Consider the following 24,665-nt stretch of genomic DNA (forward strand, 5'->3'; position numbering starts at 1 on the left):
AGTGTGCACACACACGCACATGCACACACATACAGGATGTTGGGGATCTGAGGACTGAATCTTGGGTCTTCTAATTGATTGGCCCTTCACATCAGGAATTCAGCCAGCATGCCTGTGCACACACATTTTGGAAGAGATGTAAGAGGGATAATTTCCTTCCAGGGGCAGGGAATTGGTGTGGGGCAGGAGTCTGGTGACCATGGCATTGGGGAGTGGGGCTTGGGGGGTGAGATGGGTTCATTTACTTCAGGAACTGGAAATTCTTCAGAGTGGTTGTTCCAAAAGCAGAAATGAAGAAACACTGAAGAATACTTGGTGTGCTTTACATAATCATTTTCCTGATTACAAAACTAAAATCAGAATGCAAGTGGCAGCTGATACTTGCAAAGAGCTTACAGGCCCGCTCACCAAGGCTAAGCACCGCCCACAGAGCTAAGCACCGCCCACAGAGCTAAGCATGTGCACAGGGCTAAGCACCGCCCACAGGGCTAAGCACCGCCCACAGAGCTAAGCACCACCTACACGTGAAGGATGCCTGCAGAGCCTCGCTGTCTCTGTGTTTTGAAGACTATTGTGTAAACATGCCTACAATTTTGAAGTCTCTTTTTACTTCACACTATTTCATATCCAACTATCTTTATTGATTTTTAGGTTTTTTTGAGACGAGGTTTCTCTGGCTGTCCTGGAACTAGCTATGTAGACCAGACTTGGCTCAAACTCATTGATCTGCCTGATTCTGCCTGGAATTAAAGGCATGTGTTACAGCCGCCTACCATATAATCATTTATTTTTATATAAATTATCTTTAGATTTAATTATTTTTCTTTTTACATATTTAATTATTCATATATTAATTAATTAAATAAATTTAATTCCTTTGAGACGAGTCTCACGCTGCACTCCAGGCTGGCCTGTTATTTGCTGTGTAACCCAACTGGCTTCAAATTCCTGCCTCAGTCTCCTGAGTGTGGGGACTACGGGACAGAGCCACCATGCTTCACAAGAGAAAGGAAACAAATACAGAAGCCAAATAGCCACAGTGTTAACTTGGTGCATTTTATCTTTTAGAAGAACCCTGACCTTGGTGATAGAGGAAAGATAGCCAGTATGGCCTAGAAAACACAACCCATGTTGCCTGCCTCTGCCCTTAAATACCAAGAAAGGGTCCTACCAGGGCCTACACTTCCAAAGACAGTTTACAGAATGGCTGCATTCTTTTTGCTCATAGTACAGATGAGACAGCGACTATTTACTTAATGGAGCTAATCTATACGGTCTTATGTTTTCCTCTTAGGTGGCTCTCTCACATAAACAGGGGAGAACAGAAAAACAGTTGTCAGAGAGTAAAGGAGGAATCATCAATGTGAAAATCCGAAAGCGTCATTTCACAGATACATCCAGGCAGCAGGAGGAGGGTCTGCGCATGACTGTAGGGAAGTAGTGAGCTGTTGTGGACTCCAGAGCACTGGAGACGGCCTTATGTCTGAGTCTTTTCGGGGGCCGGCCTCTGGCTCTCATTCTGATGCTAACATTGTCGCCTGGTGTTTTAGCCTGCTTTCTGCAGCTAAGGGCTCATTATGCAGTGTGGTAGTTGGATCAGTTTCTCCTCCCTGATTGAGCCAGCAGATGAACACTGACCAGCTGGTTTTCTCCTGGCGCAGTTGAGTTGTTGGTCAAATCTGCACAGAAACACATCTAACAAAGCAGAATGCTTTAAAAACCAGCAGGAGCCCGGTGGGAAGGCGTTCATACACATGGCTCATTTATTTCAAATCACACCCAGGAAATCCAGTTCATCTAAACAAATAGCCTAGCCCAGGAGGGAGGGCTGAGGAAGAGCAACTGGGGGTAGCCATAAAATGTTAAGTATTGCATAGCTGGATAAAGGGGGATCAGGAGATCTGATGACTGTTTAAATTATGATAGAATGTAAACTCATGGGTGACATCTAATCCGGCCATATTTCCCGCAATTATTCCACCCCAGCAGGGTTTACTTTCCCATCAGTGCTGGCTCACAGAGCTGTCAGCTGGCGTTTTTGAAGGGTGATTTGTTGCCCTAATGATGATACTGAAATCTGTTTATGGTTGTTTATCTAAGGGTCATCTTTCTTCCGAAGCAGCCTTCTTCTCTGGGGATTCTATTTGGGCAGCTTTCGCCAATTCCCCAAACAGAACAACTGTCAGTATTACACGAAGGGCAAGGATCTTGTCCATGTTAATTTTATGACTGATGACTGCATCATCGTCACCAAGCCAACTATGCGAAGAATCATGCCTTATGCATTCAAGATGCTTTAACTGTCCCGAGACGATAAGCCAGCATCGTTTCCTACGCTAGTTCTGGATAGCAGAACGATTGTACACATCGGTTATGCGAATGCCACCAGCAGTAATTATAGATGTTGGGCACTTTCCAGTATGCCAGCCACTGTTTGGGGAACAATCCCAGGATGTGGGTGCTGTGTCGTTCTTTTTATAAGTGAGAAAATCGTGGCCTAGGTAGCTTAAGCAACTTGTCCAAAGTCATTTAGCTGGCACTCTTTGTACTTCCTACTGAGGGTAGGAGGTGAGCAGCATGATGTGGTACCATGCTTCCCGGTATCCACCAAAGTCCCTATCCGGGCGGATGGGGATGGCTGCAAGCTGCTTGAGCTATGGTCAGCAGTGGCTCTGCATTTTCTGGAAGTTATGTGGGCTTTTGGAAATGGTTTCGTGCAAAGCCCGCATTCTCTTCTGTAACAGAGTTGGTTTTATTCCAAACCTGGACCGATTTTCTAGAAGGAATGACAGCCCCCACCCCACGTGCCTTGTTTGTCCTGGAATCTCTGGTGGCCCCTCACATCCTTTGTCACTCCTGCTGTTAGCATGCTGTCTTCCTTTTATAGAATTCCAGGAGTCCCAGGGAGAGGATGGGGCTTAGCAAGCAAGCACTGCGGGAAGAAGCCTCCAGGGTTGCTGCTGGGTAGCTCAGGGATGTGGAGGAATCATCTGCAGTGTAGGGCTTGGAATTTATCATATGCAAAATAGGGTGTTGAGTCACTTGGAACTCCTCAGGGCTCTAGAAGGCTAGGGAGAAAGGCAGAAATGAAGGTTGCCTAGCTACCTCAGTTGCACGCTTGACATTTTAGACTGTAGGACACATGAGTTCCACTTTTTTCTTTTTTCTTTTCTTCTCTTTTTCTTTTTAATTTTCAAGACTGAATTTCTCTATAGCTTTGCAGCTTTTCCTGGAACTAGCTCTTGTAGACCAGGCTGGCCTCGAACTCACAGAGATTCACCTGCCTCTGCCTCCCGAGTGCTGGGATTAAAGGACTGCGCCACCACTGCCAGGTGAGTTCTACTTACGTCTAACATATAATGTCTGAAGAAAAGCTAGCGATAGAGGGAGATGTCTTCCAAAGGCAGTCCAGGCTATGAGCTGAAATAGAGTTCCTTAGAACGCTACCTATTGCTGCCTGGTGTGGGTTCTTTTTAGAAATGGCTTCAGTGCACAGTCTCTCACTTTGTCATTTTGTTACATCTAGTTTTAAGCAATTTCTCCTGGAATTTTCTTAGTATAGGCATCGGGAGGCTATGTATTTCTGCTTTTTGAATTGGAACAGGGGTTTAGTTAGAAGCATCAAGAGACTGTCATGTTTTATCCTTGTGTTACATAAAGTAACTCTAAACGGACTGAGCGATTTTTGTTTATATGTTATGCATGTGTGTGTATGTAACAAAAACAAAGAGAGGCCATAGATTTGAGGGAGAGCAGGGGCAGGGGAATAGGTGAAACAGGAGGAGTTGAAGGGAGGAAGTCAAAGGGGGTAATGATATAATTGTATTTTAATTTGCAAGTTTTTAAAAATTGAAAGACACTGTCATTGGAATGCAAAGAGCAAATAGCAGGAAAATACCAGAACTGCCCATTGCTGTTAAAGACCTTCCAACTCTATAACTCTCTCTTTCAGCTGCTATCAGACAGTGTAAGTTATTCGCCAGTCTCAAGTGAACTTTTCATGACATAAATCTTTTGATAGAATACTAAAAACTATGAATACCCCCAGAAACTATGCAATACACTTATAACATGTATGCAGCAAAATTTTGTGCAATTTCCATGAGTTGTATAAGCCCTGAGAGTTATATGTGAAATACAGATATTTGGTCATGATACAGAGACCTGCAGCCAACAGAAACCAACGACACAATCAGGAGTCCACCCCCTTTTCAGCAGTGATCCCTGGGCCTTGGAGGAGCTGTTGCAGATGTTCCATTTAGGGTCAAGCAAATAGCCGTTATACATGCTGAACTATCACCAGTTAGAAATCTCTGCATTAGCCATCACTTACTTCAAGTAGAAGTCCATGATGAAGGCTGAAAGGAGAACCAATCCATGGCTATAAACAAATACTTAGAAGGCAGTTTGATATCATGTACACATATTAAAACTAGGGTTTTCCTATTGGGCCTATGATGTCTCCAGCAATTGGATTTGAGAATAGTTAATTAATTACCCTATCAGTTGTGCCATTGGGCACATCTTGCTTGGCAGTTTGGTATGGAGCTCATATGAGTTGCAGCTGGGTAAGACTATTGATCCTAGAAATGGGAGTACCGGTTTTCATTGCTGGATGTGTGCTCATGTCGACAGAAGTGATCCAGTGATTACTCACAGTTCTGTGAACCAACTGCATGAATTATTCTTGCATGGCTGTGTCTAGTGTACTTGACAAAACCAACTTAAGGGAGGAATGGCGTTTATGGGCTCCCATTTCAGCCAGTCATGGTGGGAAAGGCAAGGCAGAGAAGCTAACTCACAGAGGAGAAGGTATAGTTGAGACTCTACATCTTGCTTAGCAGAAAGCAAATGAGGAACCAAGGGCTAGCTGTAATCTTTACAGTCTTACTCCTAGTGACCTACTTCCACCTTTCAAAGGTTTCACAGTCTCTCAAAAGAGCATAGCCAGCCGAGAAGCAAGCCTCCCAAACTAGCAGCTATGGGAGTTATTCCGGATTCAAACCATAACTCCACCCTTTTGTTATGAGATTTGTCAGTTATCCTATCAGAGAGATTTCTTGTTTCTCTACTCCTTGAATCTGGGCTCGGGAATGGAAATTGCTTTGGTCAATGGGTCATTAGTAACTGTGGTACGGGCCAAGTATTGATGGCTGGCATGTTGGGGTTTGCATCACCTGTATATAGTCCCAAATGGAGTCCCTGGGCCTAAGTGGAAGGGAGGAGTCCCTGGGAGGACACACTGATCTTGTCAGGAAGTTTGTGTTCTAGATATTTTCTTAGTCTTCTTCATTTTAACCTTTTAACAGATGACTCCAAAGAAGGAGAAAGAGCCTGATTCTTGGACATTGCTGAACTCCTGATTTTGAGCTGAGCTGACACTAGTTGCTGGATAACTTGTGAACTGCTATTGTTGTGTATAAATGGAGACTTGGCTAAGTCTGCTTCTCAATGGCATCAGCATCATTTTCTTTTGGTTCTTTTTAAAAATTTTGAATGTTCTATTGAGTGAGGTAACCCAGACCGAGAAAGAAAAATATCAGATGTACTCACTCATAAGTGGCTTTTAGACATAAAGAAAAAAAAAGACTAGAATTCACAATCCCAGAGAACCCAGACAACAAAGAGGACCCCAAGAGAGACATGTCGTGTGGGATTCCCCTCTGTATGCTGTGATTACCATTGATTAATAAAGAAACTGATTTGGGCGTATAGAAAGGCAGAATAGAGGTGGGCTGAGAAAACTAAACTGAATGCTGGGAGAAAGAAGGCAAAGATAGAGAGAAGCCACATAGCCCCTCTGGAGACAGACACTGGATGGAACCTTGACAGTAAGCCACAGCCACGTGGCAATACATAGATTAATAGAAATGGGTTAAATTAAGGTGTAAGAGCTAGCCAATAAGAAGCTAGAGCTAATAGACCAAACAAACAATGATTTAATTAATACAGTTTCTGTGTGGTTATTTCAAGAGTCTGGGTGACTGGGAAATAAACAAGCAGCCTGACTCAACATACATGGATCTAATGTACATGGGAAGTAGAAAAAAACAAGATCTCCTGAGTAAATTGGGAGTATGGGGACCATGGAGGAGTGTAGGAGGGGCAGGGGAGGAAGAGAGGGGAGTGAAGAAAAATAAATATCTCAATAAAAACAATTAAAAAATATGAATGTTCATACCTGTGTGTACACACATATGTAATCTTTCCTTGTTTGGAGCTGACCTTTGTCTCCCTTGATCCCTCTGTCCTCTCCCTGGTTCCTTTTCTCCTTCAAATAGTCCTCTTTTTGCTTTCATCACACACACACACACACACACACACACACACACACAAACACACACACACGCGTGCGCGCGCACATACACACACATCCCTACCTTAAATTTAGATCCTGCATATGAAGGAAAACATGTGTTATTGGATATTCTAAGTTTGACTTGTTTTGCTTAACATGATATTCTTCAGTTCTTGAAACCATAATTAGAAGAGATGTCGTTGGTGTAAACCCCATACTGGCTCGTTGACTAATGCAGTCAGGGCTGAAACATTAGAGAAGGATTAAATGGGAGCCTGATGCCATAGCTGGCACACAGCAGGATGCCTAGTGTTGCCACCCTGAAAGAGTAGATATTGGTGCCATCTTCAGATAGTTCAGTAATTCCGAGTGATTGTGTCTATGACATTCTTTTGACTCTTTAGTCTACATAGAAGATAAATAGGTTTTAAAAAGAAGGAGTGGGTAACTGAGTTTGATATGTTGACCAATTTTCAAGTGTTACTACAGATTTTTTCCTCAATATTAGATCATTTTTGCATCACATTGGGTGCCACACATGTTCACTGTGTTAACGTCATCCTTTGGCTTGGGTGTGTTTGGTGTACACGAGTGTGTATATGCCATGTGTATATGTATACATCTCTTTGGTGGAATATAAATCAGTGACTGTCCTGGAGCTTGATGCTTGGTGAAGCTTCCAATTCCGCTGATCTGAGAAGTCTGAAGAAATCCCTTGAGGAATTAAGAAAGAAAAAAAAAACTATCCATATCTATTTCCTCTTGCTAAAAAGAAAAAGAACCCATAATTTCTTGTGTCCTTTAGTGGACTTCGGAGATAACACATGCCATGTTTGACTACACCCCTGTGACTCAGTCAGTAACAGCAATGCTATCCATTTGAAGCAGGTTGAGGAAGTGAAAGGCTTGCAGCTGAGTCTGGGATAAAACCTAAGCTGATTCAGCAAGTTGAGTGATGGTTGAAGTGTCGGTGGGTAGTCTCTGGGAAGCCACGATAGAAGCAGCTACAGTGAAAAATATGGCAGGAAAGATCTCTACAGCTTTGGAGTGGCCATGGGTCTTTAAGCATTTTTGGTTCTCCTTCTGACAAATATGTATTTCTTGCTACTGGATCATGACAGGGCTTTAAGACCTGAAGACGACTGTAAATAGCTATGTAACCTGAACCTCTATGTGACTTTGGAATGATCTGATTCCCAAAGTCATATGTAGTAGGATTAGTGTCAACTTAAGGTATTTAGGAAGGTTTAGGAAGTACGTGTTCTAAGGCAGGGTCTCATCAGGTAACCTTGGGTAACTTGGAACTTGCTATATAGACCAGGTTGGCCTCAGACTCACAGAGATCCACCTACCTCTTATCTTCACATGTCTTGGGATTAAGGGAGTGTGCTACTACTCTTGACTGGTTTAAGAAGTCAATGAGTGCATCACATGGGCATTGCTGTATTGGATCCTTCTGCTGCCTTGGCTCCTCCTGCTGCAGTGGCAGCTCCTGCTGCAGTGAATCCTCCTGCAGCAGCAGTTCCTCTTGCTGCAGAGGGGTACTCCTGCTGCAGCGGCTTTTTCTGCTGCAGAGACTCCTGAGGCACCAGCCCTTCTCTTTTGGTTCCTATGGAAGTTCATACAGATGTTCACAAGCAATTATTTGGTATTCATTGAGAAAGCAGCATTGATCTTGCCTTATGTGTGCTTTCCCGTGAGGTTGGTCCCATCTGGAAGTGGGTTTTTGTAGTCTGCTTGCACTGTATTGTTGGCAATGACAGAGTAAGTACACAAGGATAGGTTCAGTGAGTGTAACTATACCTAGGTTCTCCTTTAGCCATGGAAAAGGACGTTTGCAGGTATGAATAGGTCATTCATGGATAGACACCATTGCTGCTTTCAGGGGTTCAGAGGACTTGTGACAGACATGTAGAGAGAAGATATAAGAATGAATCCTCAAAATTAGACTCTAAGGGGAAAACATTTGTCCCACCCGTCAAGGCTTATAGAAGGCTACCTTTTATACTGAAGTTTAGGAGGGCAAGATGACCCTATCTTTGGGCAGCATTTAGCCTTTTCCCAGATACTCCAGTGTTTTCAAAATGAACCATAAATCAAGTTGCCACGATGACAATGATGGAGGTTAAACATGGACTCAGCAATGGTAAGGAACTTGCCCTTAGTGTTAACCTGACTTGTGCTGCTGAGAGATCCTCAGTCTGCTGGTGTCAGGAGTCATGTCCAAGTCATTAGAGCTAGACTCCTGCTGGCGGGTTGATGACATCAGACCATTTACATGAAGCGGAGCACAGACTTCTGCCTTTTCAGGAGGAGACACGATTCTAGACATGCGTTTGCTGTCCCTCCCTATAGAATTCGCCAGGCTCAGCATCTGTGGACTTAACCAATGCCTTATTTGCCACATGGCATTCCACATGATATTGCTTCTAATAGAGGAACTAATTTTACAATGGCAAAGTATGGTAATACTTTCATGCTTATGAGATCCGCTGGCCTTCTGTGCTGCAGCTCACAGAAGCATCTGTTTTATAGAATGGCACCAGGCTCAGCATGGGTAAGCGTGTCTTGCTGTGTGAAGAGCTGTCTTACAAAGTGCATCGCGTCTTTTGAACCCATCGTGTCCTTTGACCCCATTGACCCCGCCAATCCACAAGGCTTGTTCTCCTCTAGCTGGAATGCACTTGTGCAGGAGCCAAGAGGGCACAAGGAATGGTGGTGTCTTGCACTGTTTGTCCCGATCACCATATTCCTCATAGACAGCTGTGAACACTTGCTTTCCATGTCTGCAGCTCTGAGTTGTTGCTTTACTGATACATTTTCCAGTGAAGAGCTTGTTTTAAGGGACACTACAATGTATGGATGTTCTTATGCTCTCCCGATGTCACTAAACCAAGGGGTGAAGGACAGTTGTGTGCTTTCTAGAGCGGCCAGTCTTCTGGTAGGTTCATTGCTTTAAAATAGGATCAGTAAAGTATACGTGGGACCCAGGGGAAATCTTTAGGGATTCTGGTGGCATTTTCATGCTAGTAAAACCCTAGGTAGAAAATGTTAGTATTTCTAACAGTCAGGGATGCTAAGGATTCAGAGCTCTCTTAAATAAAGTTTTGGGTTATTGCCTATGGTCAAAATGATAGCCAGCTGCAAAGATGATTGAGGACAAAGGGCATGCAGACCAAAAGGGCATGGGGTCAGTTATACACTGATAGTTGTAGTGACCATTCACACTTCCTTATGGCTATGCATATCTGTCTTCATTCATCGATATGACACAACGAACAAGTTCCCCTCCCACTTCTAAGGTACACTGATGGTGGTGGTGGTGTTAACCAGGGTTATAACAATATAATGAAACACCTGAAGTGGTTAACCCATAGAAAGTCAGCGTTTGTTTGATTGATGTTTCTGGAGCTTCCAGTCCAAAGCCCCATTGATTTGAGCCAGTGGTTAGGGCAGCCCACCATGGCATGAGTGCACGGGGAGGCAAACCATTTACATCATGAGTCAGTAAAGAGAGAGGCAAGAGAACAACACAGTTGCCTTAAAGGTACACCCCCAGTGACATGATCTAAGAACCCGATAGCAGGTTCTATGTCCCAACAGAGTCAACACGGACACTATTATACAGACTTCTCTAAAGGAACAGAACACACATATGCACACACAGAGAGAACTGTTTCTACATCTGTATACTAAAGAAAAAAGAACAGGCATTAAGAACTTGCTTTGAAGATCAGGCTGACCTTGAACTCACTTAGATTCACCTGTCTCTGTCTCCTGAGTGCAGGATTAAAGGCGTGCGCCATCACTGCCTGGCCTAGTTTTATCATTTTTAAATGAAGGCCAAGAGAATTTCAAGATTTTCCTTAAATTCATTATCAAAGAATCTGCCCAGGACTCCAGGGTCCCAGTGCTTTCTGGCACACCTGTGGCTTCTGAGTTGGTCACTGTCAGAAGTTCAGAAAGGGGATGCAAGACCTGAGAGCATGGATAGGGGAGAAGAGGGGCTTATGAGGCCCAGTGGGGAGGCGCTGGGGTGGGGGGAACGCCTCTAAATAGAAACATTGCCTTGCTTGCAGATTTCCCCACTAGTTCTTCATTTTCAGCTCATGTTGTTTTCTTTATGTGTCTGTTTCACGGCAGCTGGGTCCCCCACAGCCTTCGGTTGCTAAAAACACAGCCCAGAGTTATGCAGTAAGCAATAGCAGACCTAGAGCAAACCGCTGGGGAGGCCAGACAAACCCTCTGAAAGCCCATCAGTGCCTCCTGGCAGTGCCAGGGGAGTTCTTCCTGGGAAGGAAGGTAAGCCTTGCTAAGGCAGGCACAGTCTCCAGAAAGTGGTGGAGAACAGAGTGATCCTTTAGGAAGGGTGGTTTTGTGGAAATATTTATTCTGTGAGAGACAGGTGCTAGAGTCGAGGACAAAGTAGGGAGGTGGGTAGTTCTGGTAACAGTGTCAGGGAGGGTGGCCTGAGGGAGCCTCACTGGGCTGTCTGAGAGGTTAGAGCTGACCTCTCTGCACCACTATTTCCACTTTTGTTTTGATAAACGGTATGAGGCAGGAGTGTGGTTAATACTCTTTGTGTGTGATCTCACTTAGCATCTCCACCCAAAGTCAGAAAAAGACAAAGTCTCAAGTGATCACAGGACTGAGACTTAAGCTTGATTACAACTCATGTTTCTAATCACTGTTGCATGTAATTAGTGGCTTTCTTCTGCTTTTCAGGCCTCCGCTCCCTAGCAGGTAGGACCCCCTTTCTATTACAAAGCTCAGAGAAAGACCATCTTGGGGGTGCTTTATGTTAGCCCATGATAGGGTTCCCTCTCTGGTCTACTAAGGTGTGTTTCACTTGTTTGATGCACTCAGTTAAAAAAGAAAAAGAAAAGAAAAGAAGGGAGAAGGAAAAGAAAAAAAATGGAGAGAGGGGGCTTTCTTTGGGTGATCATGTGACTCACCTTCTCTTAGGTTCTAAGCTTTGAAGGCTTAACTTATCTTTGTCTATGTTTCTCCACCCCTCCTGCCTGACAGTAGAGAGATATAAGACATTAATATAGGTTTTGAAATATTAACAGAAAGTCAGTGTCAAGTTGAGGAGAGGTCAAGTGACCTCGGATATGAATTTGGCTCCCAGTTTACTCGCCTACCGTGTTTGAGGACTCAGACTTCTGTCACCTCATGTGTGAAACAGATGTGCTGGTAAGACCTCACCGGTAAGACCCCCCACCCGTAAAACCCTCTTGGTCAATGGAAAACAAGTGAGGAAATTGCCATGAACTTACTAAGAATGGAAAGCTAGGTGAGTGATCAGCTAGGTGTAATGGCACACACCTGTAACCCCAGCACACTGGAGGCTGAGGCAGGAAGATCTTGAGTTTGAGGATAGCCTGGGCTACCTAGACAGACTAAGGACCACGCCATAATCAAAGAAAGAAAGAGGAACAACATCCCTATAGAATGGCAGCCAACGTCATGTAGAGTTGTGTTGGTGAAGTTAAGATGGTGTAGATTGTAAACCAAGTTTAATTCTTAGTCTGGCCTAGCTCTCTCTCTTACTGGACCAACCTTCAGACTGGAGAGAAGCAGGTCACAGTTCAAGCTCCATTTCTGTCCTGGAGTTTTATGATACTCTCCAAGTGTGTTGAGTAGCAAAGCAACTTAAAATGTAAGTAGTTTAACTAAAGCTATAAAATACGCCCTTTTTGGTTTTAGCAAAGCTGGAAGTATTTCTCCCTAGTTACTCATGTTTTATGTATTTTAAAAGATAAAACAGAGACGAAAATGAATAGTGGCGTCTGTCCTGCACATTTTCCTCCTGCTGACGTCCTCAGGATATTTTCTTTGTGTTATTATTTTTTTCAGATCACATACATCTGAGAATTAAAGGATAAATGTTTCATTAACTGCTACACAGCTTTCTGGATGCCCGGGAGCAAAGAAGGTGGGAAGAATCGGGAGCATGGATCCCCAGCTTACAGCTTTTCTGTTCCTAGTGGAGAGCGTTGTTGACAAGGGGCCCCAGCTCTCACCGAGCTAACGACTTGCTGTGTCATTAGAGCCCAGTCATGGTCACAGTGAGCCCTCAGCCTCCAACTCACCTGATTTACTCATTTGTTTATTTTGTGCATAGACAGAAGACTTATTTTTGAGCAATACAAGGGAACCTGGACTGTCCTGCAAGATGTGGTCATTTGCCTTAAAGAAGCGAGACAAGAGAGTGTAGCAGGCTTTGAGAAGCCAGGCAGATTTGTAGCAGAAGCTGCCTTTGGTGGAGGGCACTGCAGCAGCATTGTGGGTGTTGAGGAGGGAGCCGGTCCAGCTCTGGATTACAACCAGACCATTATCTGTGGTTTTCTGTGATAAAAACAACGCAGAGTTTTTTCTACTCCGCTAGTCAGCAGTTGTTAAGATTCCCTTGCAGGGTCCCTGGAAAGCAGATAGGACGGTGCTCAGGGGCCCCTGGGTGGGCAGAGAGCAGCGAAACTGGCTCCGTAGTATGTGCCTGTGGATTTCACGGCTACCCAGCACATGCCACTTGCTTTCCATTCTGAAACAGTTGTGCTTTTTTGTGATCCTACTAGAATGCTCCTCATACTGTCTCTGCTTGCTCCAATTCTATTTATTGTTGCTATGCAGCTCGGATACTCCCTGCCCTGGTCTAGGCCGTATAACAAAAGGTTGGGTGACTTTTAAATACTAGAACTTCATTGCTGGTCATTCCAGAGAATGGAAAGCTGCTAGCATGGTAAGGTGTTACGAGAGCCTTCTGGGTTGCAGATGGTGAGCTTCTTGTTTTATTCAGTGTGTCAGGATGATGGGAAAGATGGCTTTGGAGATCCCTGTTATGAGGACGCTTAACAGTGGAATGGACTCCATCTTCAATTCCGAAGATCCTACATTTTAGTCCGATCACATTAGAAGTAAGACTTTCTCTGGGCAGTGACGGCTCACATCTTTAATCCCAGCACTCGGGAGGCAGAGGCAAGTGGATCTCTGTGAGTTCAAGGCCAACCTGATCTACAAGAGCTAGTTCCAGGACAGGTACCAAAATTACATAGAAAAACCCTGTCTCAAAAAACAAAAGCAAGAACAAAACAAAACAAAAAGAAGTAAGAATTTCAACACCTGACTTTTAGGGATATGCAAACATTCAGCTCATTCTACATCTCTTCTAGGAGCTTTGTAAAAGCCCCCTCTTTGTGGAAGCTTTCTTTCCTGTGAACTTGCCCATCCACAAATTGGTTGCATGCTGGACTCCCCACCTCTATGGTCTGCTGATGTTGGCATTCATTTGCTTTCTTTTCCTTTTCTTGCTGATTCTAAGTGCTGGAGGGATGGGTCTGCGTCTTCTGCTTATCTCACTGCTCAATGGCATTCTGTCTTTGTCTTGGCTATCACTGACCCGGCCCCATTATTCGCCATTTCTCATGTAGACACTATTGGTGCCTTCTTGGTTGACCATAATTATTTTGAGTCTATCTGTTCCATCAATTCACACTTGATTATGTCCCAATACATCCCCATAAGACGAGGATCTGTTCTTGCTGAATTTTGGCAAAATGTTAATACAAATGTGCTTCCATCTGGAATCTCCCATTCTATATTGCACTCTTCCTACAAGGACCCTGATCATCTCACCTTGTTGAACCACTTCCTTTTTCGGGGATATTCCAGGATTGTTCCTACCTCCTTGATGTTAACCCCACTGCCGGGAAGATCTTTTCCAGACTTGATTGCCTAGAAAATGAGCTTATTTGGAAAATGAACACAAGCATTACTTGCTTGGATCTTTGTGGAAATCTTAATAAAACTAATGACAAGTGTTACAGAGGTTCCTTTTATAATATGTGCTGTTTTCAATGAGAATGGCCTTCAAAGACGCATCTTTGAATATTTAGGGGGTGTGGCCTTGTTGGAATATGTATGGTCTTGTTGGAGGAAGTATGTTGTTAGGGGTGAGCTTTGAGATTTTAAATGCCTGAGTCAGGCCCAGTCTCTCTCTCTCTTCCGACTGCCTGCTGATTCAGATATAGAACTCTTGGTTCCTTCTCCAGCACCACGTCTGCCTGTGTACTGCCATGCTTCCCACCAGGAAGACAATGGACTAAATCTCTGATCTTGTAAGGCAACCCCAATTAATTATTTTCCTTTATAAGAGTTGGTGTGGTTATGGTGTCTCTTCACAGTGATAGAAATCCTAACTAAGACATAATATGTATCTTATACAAAAATTACATGAGACAATGCATATGAAGAGCTTAATATAGTACTTGGCTCTAAGACTATCTCTACAAGTCTATTATTTTTCTTAAATAATAATAATAATAATAATAATAATAATAATAATAATAATAATAGGCATTCCCTATTTAAAAAAAGTCACCATTGGAATTGTTTATTATTGCCTCATAGTTCAATGTTTGATCCTTTCTTGACTTATTTTATAAAGTATTTCCCAATTACTTCAGTCCGTTGTGTTATTATTTTTGACTGTTTCTCTGTTCTATTTCATAAGAAGAGAAAAGGAAGAAAGAAATGCGGACCATTACATTAATTTTTGAGCTGGCAACACCTGGGTAGCAAACAGACATAGCCAGCAGATCTTGATTTCCCCCCTAAATAGGGTAACCATTCTCAGTGACCCTGTTCTGATTAATTAGAACATTGTTGGTCACTGATCTGGGGTCAAGTCAAAAGAAGTCAGAGAACATGGTGGCAGCCTAGCTGGAGGATTGTTACCTCAACATGGATCCTGACAATAGAAAAGACCCATGAGAGTCTCCTTTTTGAGAATTTGTTGAGATAGGCAGAGAGACAAGTGGTTAATGTGAACGTGCCTAAAGGTGAGATGGTCCTTCAGGGTTCCTGCTTCATGAAAGAGTCTGACAGACATTCCACAGGACACAGAAGAAAGTGACTGACAAACTTCCAATATAGGTGGAAGTGTCTTTGAAATTTCCTACTTCATGGAAAAGTCTGCTGGATACTATGGGCCTGTGGGCTGAAGATGGATGCCCCAATGATACAGAAGAACTTTGGATGACTGTCCAGGTAGCAAGATGTCTCTGTTAATTCTAGAGATTTGAAAGTTGCTTACAATGCACTTCCTGTTTATGTTCATAATATTATATCCTTTTGGAGTCTTTGATGGAGTTAAAGAATATATAGTTATAGTTTTCCTTAGTTATGATAAAAAGTAAAGTAAATATAAATATCGCAACTATAATTCTTTCTTAATAACTGTTTTTCTGTATGTAATTTTACTATTCTGTTAAAGTTAAAACCTTCCTTTTTATTTAAACAGTAAAGGAGAAATGGTGTGTGAGTTCCTTCTGTCTATGTGTCACTTTTATTGGTTAATGAATAAAAAATCTGCTTTGGCCTATAGCAAGGCAGAACTTAGCTAGGCAGGGAAAACTAAACTAAATGCTGGGAAAAAGGAGGTGGAGTTGGTGAGAAGCCACTTAGCCCTTCTGGAGAGAGATGCTGAAACTTTACATGGTAAGCCATGGCCATGTGTTGATACACATTAATTGAGATGGGTTAGTTTAAGATATAAGAGTTACCCCAAAATAACCTTAAACTATTGTCCAAAGCAGTTTCTTTATTCATTAACCAATAAAAGCAACACATAGGCAGAAGGCCCTCCCACACCAAATGATTTTTTTTAAGTTGAATTTAAGGCACACTTCATGAGATGTAACCTATATACAACCATGTTAAAGTGGTCAGAAATTTGAGGATAGATAGGTTATGACTTCTAGGAGAAAACCTACTATTATTAGTCTTCTAAAGGAACACAACATATCCTAATGGCATATTGCTTTACCCGCAGATTAGTGTGTCATTCAATCATCATCAGAGAAGTTTTCTTTCTTTTCTTTTTCTTTTTTTGCAGTATATGCTAACTAACAGAGACCAACAGTAGGATAATGTGCAGAGAGTGAGAGACTTTGGAGCCCTCAGCCATCCCTTCATGGGATGCCTTTATCAACCCCCTCCCCACAAGGTTCAGGGAGGCAGAAAGATGGTAAGAACCAAAGGTGACTCTGAGAGAACATCATCCAGACATAACAGGACTGGTGCATACATGGAATCCCAGAGACTGACAGCATGCACCAGACCTGCATAGGTTCAAGCCTGGTGTGGTCCAGCACTGGGGGGGGGGGTTATTTCCCCCCATCAAGGAGGTTATTTCCTGGGGGAAAGGAAGATCAGTGGTGTTATAGTACTGATGGATGCCCATACGTGCTGGAAGGCCAGATACTGCGCCATGATAAATGCAGAGGCATCACAAGGCAGGCACCTTCACTTGCAGGGATTCAGCTAAGAATAAGAGCCCAAAGAATAAGAAACAGGATATGATAGAGCTCACTGGAAATGTCTCCGAAACTTTAGCAAATAAAAGCGAGAGCTAATCAAGCAACAAACCAACGGACGGACCCCCAGACAGTCCAACCGGCGCTGAAACTGGAAAAGAGCTCCAGGGCTGTTGCCTTCTTGGAATACAGGAGCAAGTTCCCCGGGACCACAAGGTAAGTCACTGCAGACCACAGGGCGATCTCCACCCACCGCGGTGCTGGAAAGAGCAAGGCCTGGAGGTGGTGCTTGGCAGTGGAGGCACTACCCAAAGCACTTGAGAGTAGCTCTTTTGTTGAAGAGGTTGACAAGATGGGCACTTGAAATGGCTGCCCCTCTCTCCATCTTTCTTGTGTCAATGAGAAGCAGGCTTGCACTGGGATGGTTTGAGATACCCTAGGCCAGACCGCAGAGCTGGAGAAAGCGAGAGATGAAGGATCCATCTGCCCCAGCCTAGGTTTACTCTTTTTTTTTTTTGAAAGTAATTTTATTAAATTATAAAAGTTTCCATTTATGCCCCTCTTCCCAACACCCTCCCACTCCCCCCACTCCCTCTCCTCCTCCCTCTTCGTCCCTTAGGGCAGTCAGGGTTTCCTGCCCTGTGGGAAGTTCAAGTTCCTCCCCCCTCCCTCCAGGTCCTGGAAAGTGAGTATCCAAACAGACTGGATCCCCAAAATCCAGTATATGCAGAGGAAACAAGTCCCAGTGTCATTGTCAATGGCTTTTCAGAAAGACTCCGGGCCAGCCACATTCAGAGAATCCGGCCATATTCAGAGAATCTGGTTGGATCACTTCCTCGTTCAGTCGCAGTCCAACTGGCCTTGGTAAACTCTCATTAGATCCGTCCCCTTGTATCAGTGGGTGATAGCATCCCTCGCAGTTCTTATTTCCTTTTTCATTTTCTTCGTCCTTCTGCCCCTCATTTGGACCTTGGGGGGCTCAGTCCGGTGCTCCAATGTGGGTCTCCGCCTGTATCGCCATTCATCGCCAGATGAAGGATCCCTCCATTGTATCTTCTGGTACAGGATCAGAGCCCCGCGCTGGTCAGAAGTCTCCCTGCCTGCAGTCTTAGCTTGCTGCAGGCCGGCTCTAGGTTTACTCTTGATAAAGCATCTGCCCATTTACAGGAGCAGGACGTTGTAGACTTCTCTCCTCCCAGCCCAAACAGGGTGAACTTTGACTCAGCAGTGGCTGGCAAGACGTACGATGCTTTTTATGAAGATGTCTGACTTAGCTAAAATTAGTGCAGTGTAATCATGACTTCATGTTGCCCAATATAATTCGTCTTGTAAAGAGGGGATGAGGGCTTTTCAGGCAGATTTTTAGCAGCATCATCAAGAAGGGTTTGCAATCAGCACTCAATCATGCCTCCTCGGGGAGAGGAGCTGAGTGTGGTTCATGCAGATGACATACAACTCCCCAATCCTCTCCATTTGATTTTGATTAATGTCTGCATCTTGCTGCAAGGCAGGTGTTCCTAGTGCTCTGGGAATTCAGATCATTTCAGCCTCAGCACCGAAGGCACAAACAAGGCTGGGACCATCTCTAGGGGCCTGGAAGGCAAGCCATTTCCTCCAGAGGGAGTGGAAAGGAATCCTTCCCAGCTGTCCTTGCGGTGACAGAGAGAGTGCGTTAATTGTCACGATCACATAAAACATCACGCACCACCGGAGTGGAGTGGCTTGCATCTTTCTTCTTCAGAGAGGGCTAAGCATTCTACTTTAGATGAACCCAGACTACAGAGGGAATGAGATGTGAAGATGCAGAGGTCTTTTCTTTGTGGTGACATTGAAAAGATTTAAGTTTAAAAATAACAAATATACTTATTTTTCAATAGTTTCATGCATGTAAACAGTGCATTTTGATCATATGCACCCCAAAGCTCCTCTCTCACCCTCCCCAGGCACCTCAAACACATCTCTGTCTTCTGTAGAAGGAACGGCAGTCTGCGTCCTGCCTGGATCCCGGGTAGCTTACACCCAAAATAATTACACGGAAACTGTATTCTTTTAAACACTGCCAGGCCCATTAGCTCTAGCCTCTTATTGGCTAACTCTTACATATGATTCAACCCATTTCTAATAATCTGTATGTCACCACGAGGTGGTGACTTACCGGGAAACATTCAGCATGTCTCACCTGGCGGCTGGTTCCATGGGGTCTGCCTCATTGCCTTCTTCCCAGCATTCTGTTCTGTCTTCCCAATCTACCTGTGTTCTGACCTATCAGGCCAGGCGTTTTCTTTATTAATTAACCAATGAAAGCAACAGATAGATAGAAGACTCTCCTACTTCAGTCTTCCTTTTGTGTTCTTCCCCTCTTTTGTTGATAACCCAATGTGTTCAACTAGTGCTACCTGTTGAAATGTTGACTGATCTTGTTGATGCTACCATATGCAGCTAATCAGAGCTTCAGTGAGCTCATGGGTACAATGCCCATGTCATATCCTTAAGACAGGGTTTCACAGAACCCCTCCCTGTCCTCAGGGTCTTACACCCTCTATACCTCTCCTAAAAAATTCCCCAAGCTACTGAACCTGGGCAGCTTTTGAGTTAGATAACTGGTTTCAAATGTCACCCCACATGCTTGGAAGAGTACTGACAGTCTTCAAGCAAAGTGTCTGCATGGAATGGTTGGGCATGTAGCTTAGTGAAGAACACTCTCCTACCATACACCAGCATCACAGAAGAAGGAGAACCCAGTTGTCACGTGATTAAATAAAATGAAGCAATGCTTTCCTTCTTCATTTTGGATCACCATGAAGGACTAGAGTGGGTGCTCTACAAATGCTATCATGCTGCTATGAAGAACTATTAACAGGGCTGGGGAGATGGCTCAGTTGGTAAAGTGCCTGGTAGACATGCATGAGAACCCGAGTTCACTTCCTTATTACCTACATCAAAGCCAGGCATGCTGGGTAGAGGGGAACACAGGCTGGATCCCCTGAGGTCCATGGTCAGATATTCTAGCCAATCAGTGAATTCAAGATTTTGTGAAGGACTCTAGCTCATAAAACAGGTAGGGAGTGATAGAGGAAGGCACTCAGTGCCAATCTTGAACTTTCACGTGTGTGCACAATCTTGTTTACATGCACACACACACACACACACACACGCACACACACAAAGAGAAAGAGAGAGAGAGAGACAGAGACAGAGAGAGACAGAGATAACTACTTGACCTTTGCTTGATTTATTTAATCAATAGACAAAAATCAAGAACTAACATAGACTGCAAGTTAGTACATAACTAGCTGGACATAAACCTGAATCACCATCCCGGAAAAAGATAAATTTTCACGAAGGAGGTCTATGAAGAAAATACAACACAGATACTTATGACTTGAGTAAACATTCATATCTGAAATTGTCACCTATCAAAAGTGAAAGATACCGAGCGGCTCGCCAATAGACTGATGATGGTAGAGCACTTACCTGGCAAGCGCAAGCGTGGCACTGAGTGTCCTTTACCAAAACTTTTCAATCTGGGGAGATGGCTTAGTTGGTCAAGTGCTTGCCCTGAATGTAAAAGAAGCTGAGCTCAATCCCTTACAACCCACTTAAATGCATCCCACATAAAAGCTTTTGGGAACTTAAAGCTAATTAATTTGCTTGATTAAGCAAATTATTCTTGAGGTTTACTATGTCCGTGCATTGAATTTCCTGCCCAAATGAACTCACCCAACTCCACTCTCTATTCATGGAGAATCACCCTTGCACATCTCCACAGCACTGCCAAGAGCGAGTCAAAGCATTTAACTGGATACAGTGTACTCAACTCCCGTTTGGTGACTTTTGGCAGATGACAATTTCAGATACGAATATTCACTCAAGTCATAAATATATATGAAGTATTTTCTTCATAGACGTCTCTCATAGAATTTTATCTATTTTTTCCAGGATGGTGATGTATGCTTATACCCAACTAGTTATAGACTAGGTTGCATTTTTAGTTAGTTCCACCCAGCTTTTTTGATAAAATAGATCAAAGTACAATGTATCAAATGACCAACACTAACAACAGTAACTGGTCCATAATGCCTGCAATTAGTTTCTCTGCAAGGAGGCCTGTGTCTATTCAAGATTTCATCTGTATGAGTCCTTGTGAGCTCTGGCTCTCCAAGACGCTCCTTGTACCAAGGAAGCTTTTGGGGGCTTGTCAATGGGTCCTTTCCCTCTCCACGCACCTCTGGGCTGTCAAGCAGCTTATCTCTGTCAGGAGTGGCAGCCCCAGTGGCAAGCTTCAGGTTACCCTTCTAATCACTATTCTACATGGCTTCTCCAAGCAAACAGTGAGCCCTACTTGACTCGGGCCAAGAGCTCTATTGATTACTAACTTCAGACAAACATCTGGTTTTCATTACCCGTGGTAGCAGACCAGAGCGGGTTGCTGTTCTGGCTGGTGTGGTCACTCAGCAAGCATCAGGACTAGCTATAAAGAAAATTTAACATATCCTGTAATTACAGTCTGCCCAGCATAGAGGGGCCGAGGAATCTGCAGATCTGATTTCAGGGTGGGGAAAAATGTTTATTGTATCTGTCCTACACATTTATTTACTCAGAGGTCAGAGGCCTGCTGAAATATGGCCACCCCTAGCCCTGATGCTCCTGCAAGGGCAGAGCAGCTTCTTGTTTAGGTCAGGAAGCTCCGGCGAGGCTCCAGGCAGATGGTCCCTAATGCTTTTACAGACTTCGGAATTTGGCCTGATGGAAATGGACGAGTGGATCTTGTCTGGAGTAAACAAATCCCTTACCCTCCACAGCGCCACAGGCCCTTTCCTGGCCCTCTCCTCACCCTTCTGATAGTGCCTTTGGGGACTGTTAACTGTCCCCTCCTGACTACAGGGTGACCGAAGCAGCAGATGGACACTGAGCCCTGAGCACATTCTCCTGCACTCTTCTAGATCTCATGGGTTAGTGCAACAAAGGAGCGGGGTGTTGAGCTGTTAAGGCTGGGGAAGCATTTGTGTCCTCAGCCAGTTAGATGAGGAAGAACGTCCTCCCCACTGTTTCTCCCCACTGTTTCTCCGATCAGGGAAATCCTAATGTAGTCCCTCCCCGCCAATCTTTAGGGTGTTTTTTCCCTCAGTGTTTTAGGCAGTCTGGCCTCAGAATTGTAGCGACAGTTGCTACAAGGACCCTAAAATAGTGTATTATTGATGATGCTTTTCATGTTGCTTTGACAAAATCAGCTCAAGGAAGGGTTTCTTTAGGTTTCCAGTTTGGTGGTACAGTCTGTTTGGGCAGGGAAGGCGTGGAGTGTAAGGCAGTTGGCAACATTGCATCTACAGTCAGGAAGCAGAGGAAGACGTGAATGTTGGAGTTCAGGACACTTCCCCCCAGCTCATGGGATGGTGCCACACACTGTAGGGGGTTTTAGCTCCTCAGTTAGGACTTCCTGGAAGCGCTCTTGTGTGTGCTCCTAAGGTTATGTGTTTCCTGGCAATCTGAAATCTAGTCAAGTTGATAACGAAGATTAACCATCACCAACAAGAACCGTAAAAAGTCAAGAACACTGGCTGCTCTCACAAAGGACACCATTTCAGATCCTGACACCCACACGGTGGTTCACAACCATTTGTATTTCCAGCTTTTGAGGACCCAACACCCTCTTCTGACCACCATGGGTACTAGGCATACATACGGTGCACATACATACATGCAGGTAAAACAATTGTACACGTAAAATAAATACATCTTATGAAGGGCAGGTAAACTATACACTCTAATGTTCAAATGCACTAAACTCTATGGCTGAGACACTTGTGGAGAAAGGAGAGGAAACCAATCTAAGGGTTTGTAAGGTAGACTGGAAACTGGAAATCAAAACAACTCAGTATGCGAGAATCACACATGTGTAGGGGAGGTGCATGGGAGAATCACATGTGTGCAGGGGAGGTTCGTGGGAGGATCACGTGTGTGCAGGGGAAGTGCATGGGAAGATCACACGTGCAGGGGAGGTACATGGGAGGATCACGCATGTGCAGGGGAGGTGCATGGGAGGATCACACGTGTGCAGGGGAGGTGCATGGGAGGATCACGTGTGTGTAGGGGAGGTGCATGGGAGGATCATGTATGTGTAAAGGAAGTGCATGAGAGGATCATGTGTGTGCAGGGGAAGTACATGGGAGGTTCATGCATGTACAGGGGAGGAGCTGACAGGGCTGATCTTATATACAACTATAAAGCAGAGATAAGGGGTTCTTTTGGCCTCTCCTTTTTTTTTATCCCTAAGTTTCTTTGACTGTCTCTTAAAAATTAGATGAGTATAACCAAATAAAAGTTTAAAGGTTTTATTTTTTATTTTTAACTGTATGTACACATGTGTGCCTCTGAGGAACTATGTGTACAAGAGTGCAGGTGCAAACAGAGGTCAGATGCATAAAATTCTCCTTCCCCTACCCCCAGACTTGGAGTTACAGGTGGCGTAAGCTGCCTGGCATGGCTACTGGGAACCAAACTTGGGCCCTCTGCAAGAGCAATGTGTGGTTTTAATCACTGACCCACCTCTCTAGCCCCTCAAAGAGAAATTTAAATGTCATATTTCTGAAGAGGAAATTTCATGTATTACTAAGCTGGTTAGGGAAGTTTGGGAGCAGACAGTGTTCTCACGTAGTGAGAGGTTAACCACCAAGGAGCGACAGCCATGGAGGAAGTAAGATCTGGAAGCTGGCCAATCAGTCATTGGCAAGCATGAGGGAAAAGCTTTACTAGTCTCTGGGAAACATCTATTATTATTATTATTATTATTATTATTATTTATTATTATTTTATTATAGATGATGCAGGCTGCCTTGGAGAAGAGACTGGGACTCAGTTATCAGTTCTTATGTGAAAAACAGCCAGTTGAGCATGATGGTATACCATTGGGATCCCAGCTCTCAGGATGCTGAGGCAGGAGGATCATGAGTTCAAGATCAACCTGAGACCCCAGTCTTAAGCCTGCCCTTATCACTCAAAATTACTTTAAACAAGCAAAAACAACAACAACAACAATAAAAGATAATATTACCATCTGGAATCAAGGATGGTGATGCTGGAAGATTGGACTGATGCTGAGACCAACCAGAGGAAGGAGGCCAAATAGCTGCAGTTGGAGGAGGAGGGCGAGAGGAAGAGAAGGAGGGAGTGCCTGGAGATAGTCATCTCTGACAGTTCCAATACCTCTGAAACCATCCCTGTAGGCAATTGCGTTTGTCATCTATGAACATTTGAAAGAGAAAGCTATGAGACACAAGGTGGCCATAGAAGTGCCGGTCCATCCTCTGGTGTTGGCACACGAGAGAACAGTCATTGGGGCGATTCTAGTTTGGGAAATAAGAGGCCTTCTAATTTTGTCTCTTCCATAGCAGTAATTGGGAATATTCCAGAATCTTTGGAATTCCTCTATCATTAAACAAAGAAAGCATGTTTCCCCTAGAGATGCATAAATATGATCATGGTGTACTAAATTGCTCCCCTGTGGAAAGCATTAAAGTATTTGTAATATTATAAACACTCTTGATAAAGTGAGGAAATATGGCATAGCTAGTATATTAGTTTCCTGATGCTGTGTAACAAATGTCCCCAGATTTAGTCGTCTGAAACAATGCCCTTTATTAACTTATATTTCTGTCAGAATTCAGAGACAGAGTAACTCACCTCTTTCTTCACAATCTCACAAGGCATCAGTCAGAAAATCCTCTGGCCTGACTTCTCTCTCAAAAGCCCTTCCGAAGCACATTAGGATTGTTGCTAGGGTTGGGTTAGGAATTATGGGGGTAGAGACTTTGTTTTCCTGCTGGCTTTGGGCTGAGGACCACTTTTTTCTCCCAGAGTCTTAGCTGGTGGAAGTGGATCACTGGAAGCTTGTCTTTCCCCCTTCCGCCTTCCTTTCCCCTGTGAGATAACCGACTCTCTTCCTTCCTGCCCTCCTCCACCGTGATGACCATATGCTACTAAATAAAAATCCCAGTGCCGGGATGGACTACTTCCCTATGAGCTGTTGGTCAGGGAGGGTCCCAGTAATCTCC

Source organism: Myodes glareolus, chromosome 5, assembly GCF_982192425.1.
Source record: "Myodes glareolus chromosome 5, mMyoGla1.1, whole genome shotgun sequence".
NCBI lineage: Eukaryota > Metazoa > Chordata > Mammalia > Rodentia > Cricetidae > Myodes > Myodes glareolus.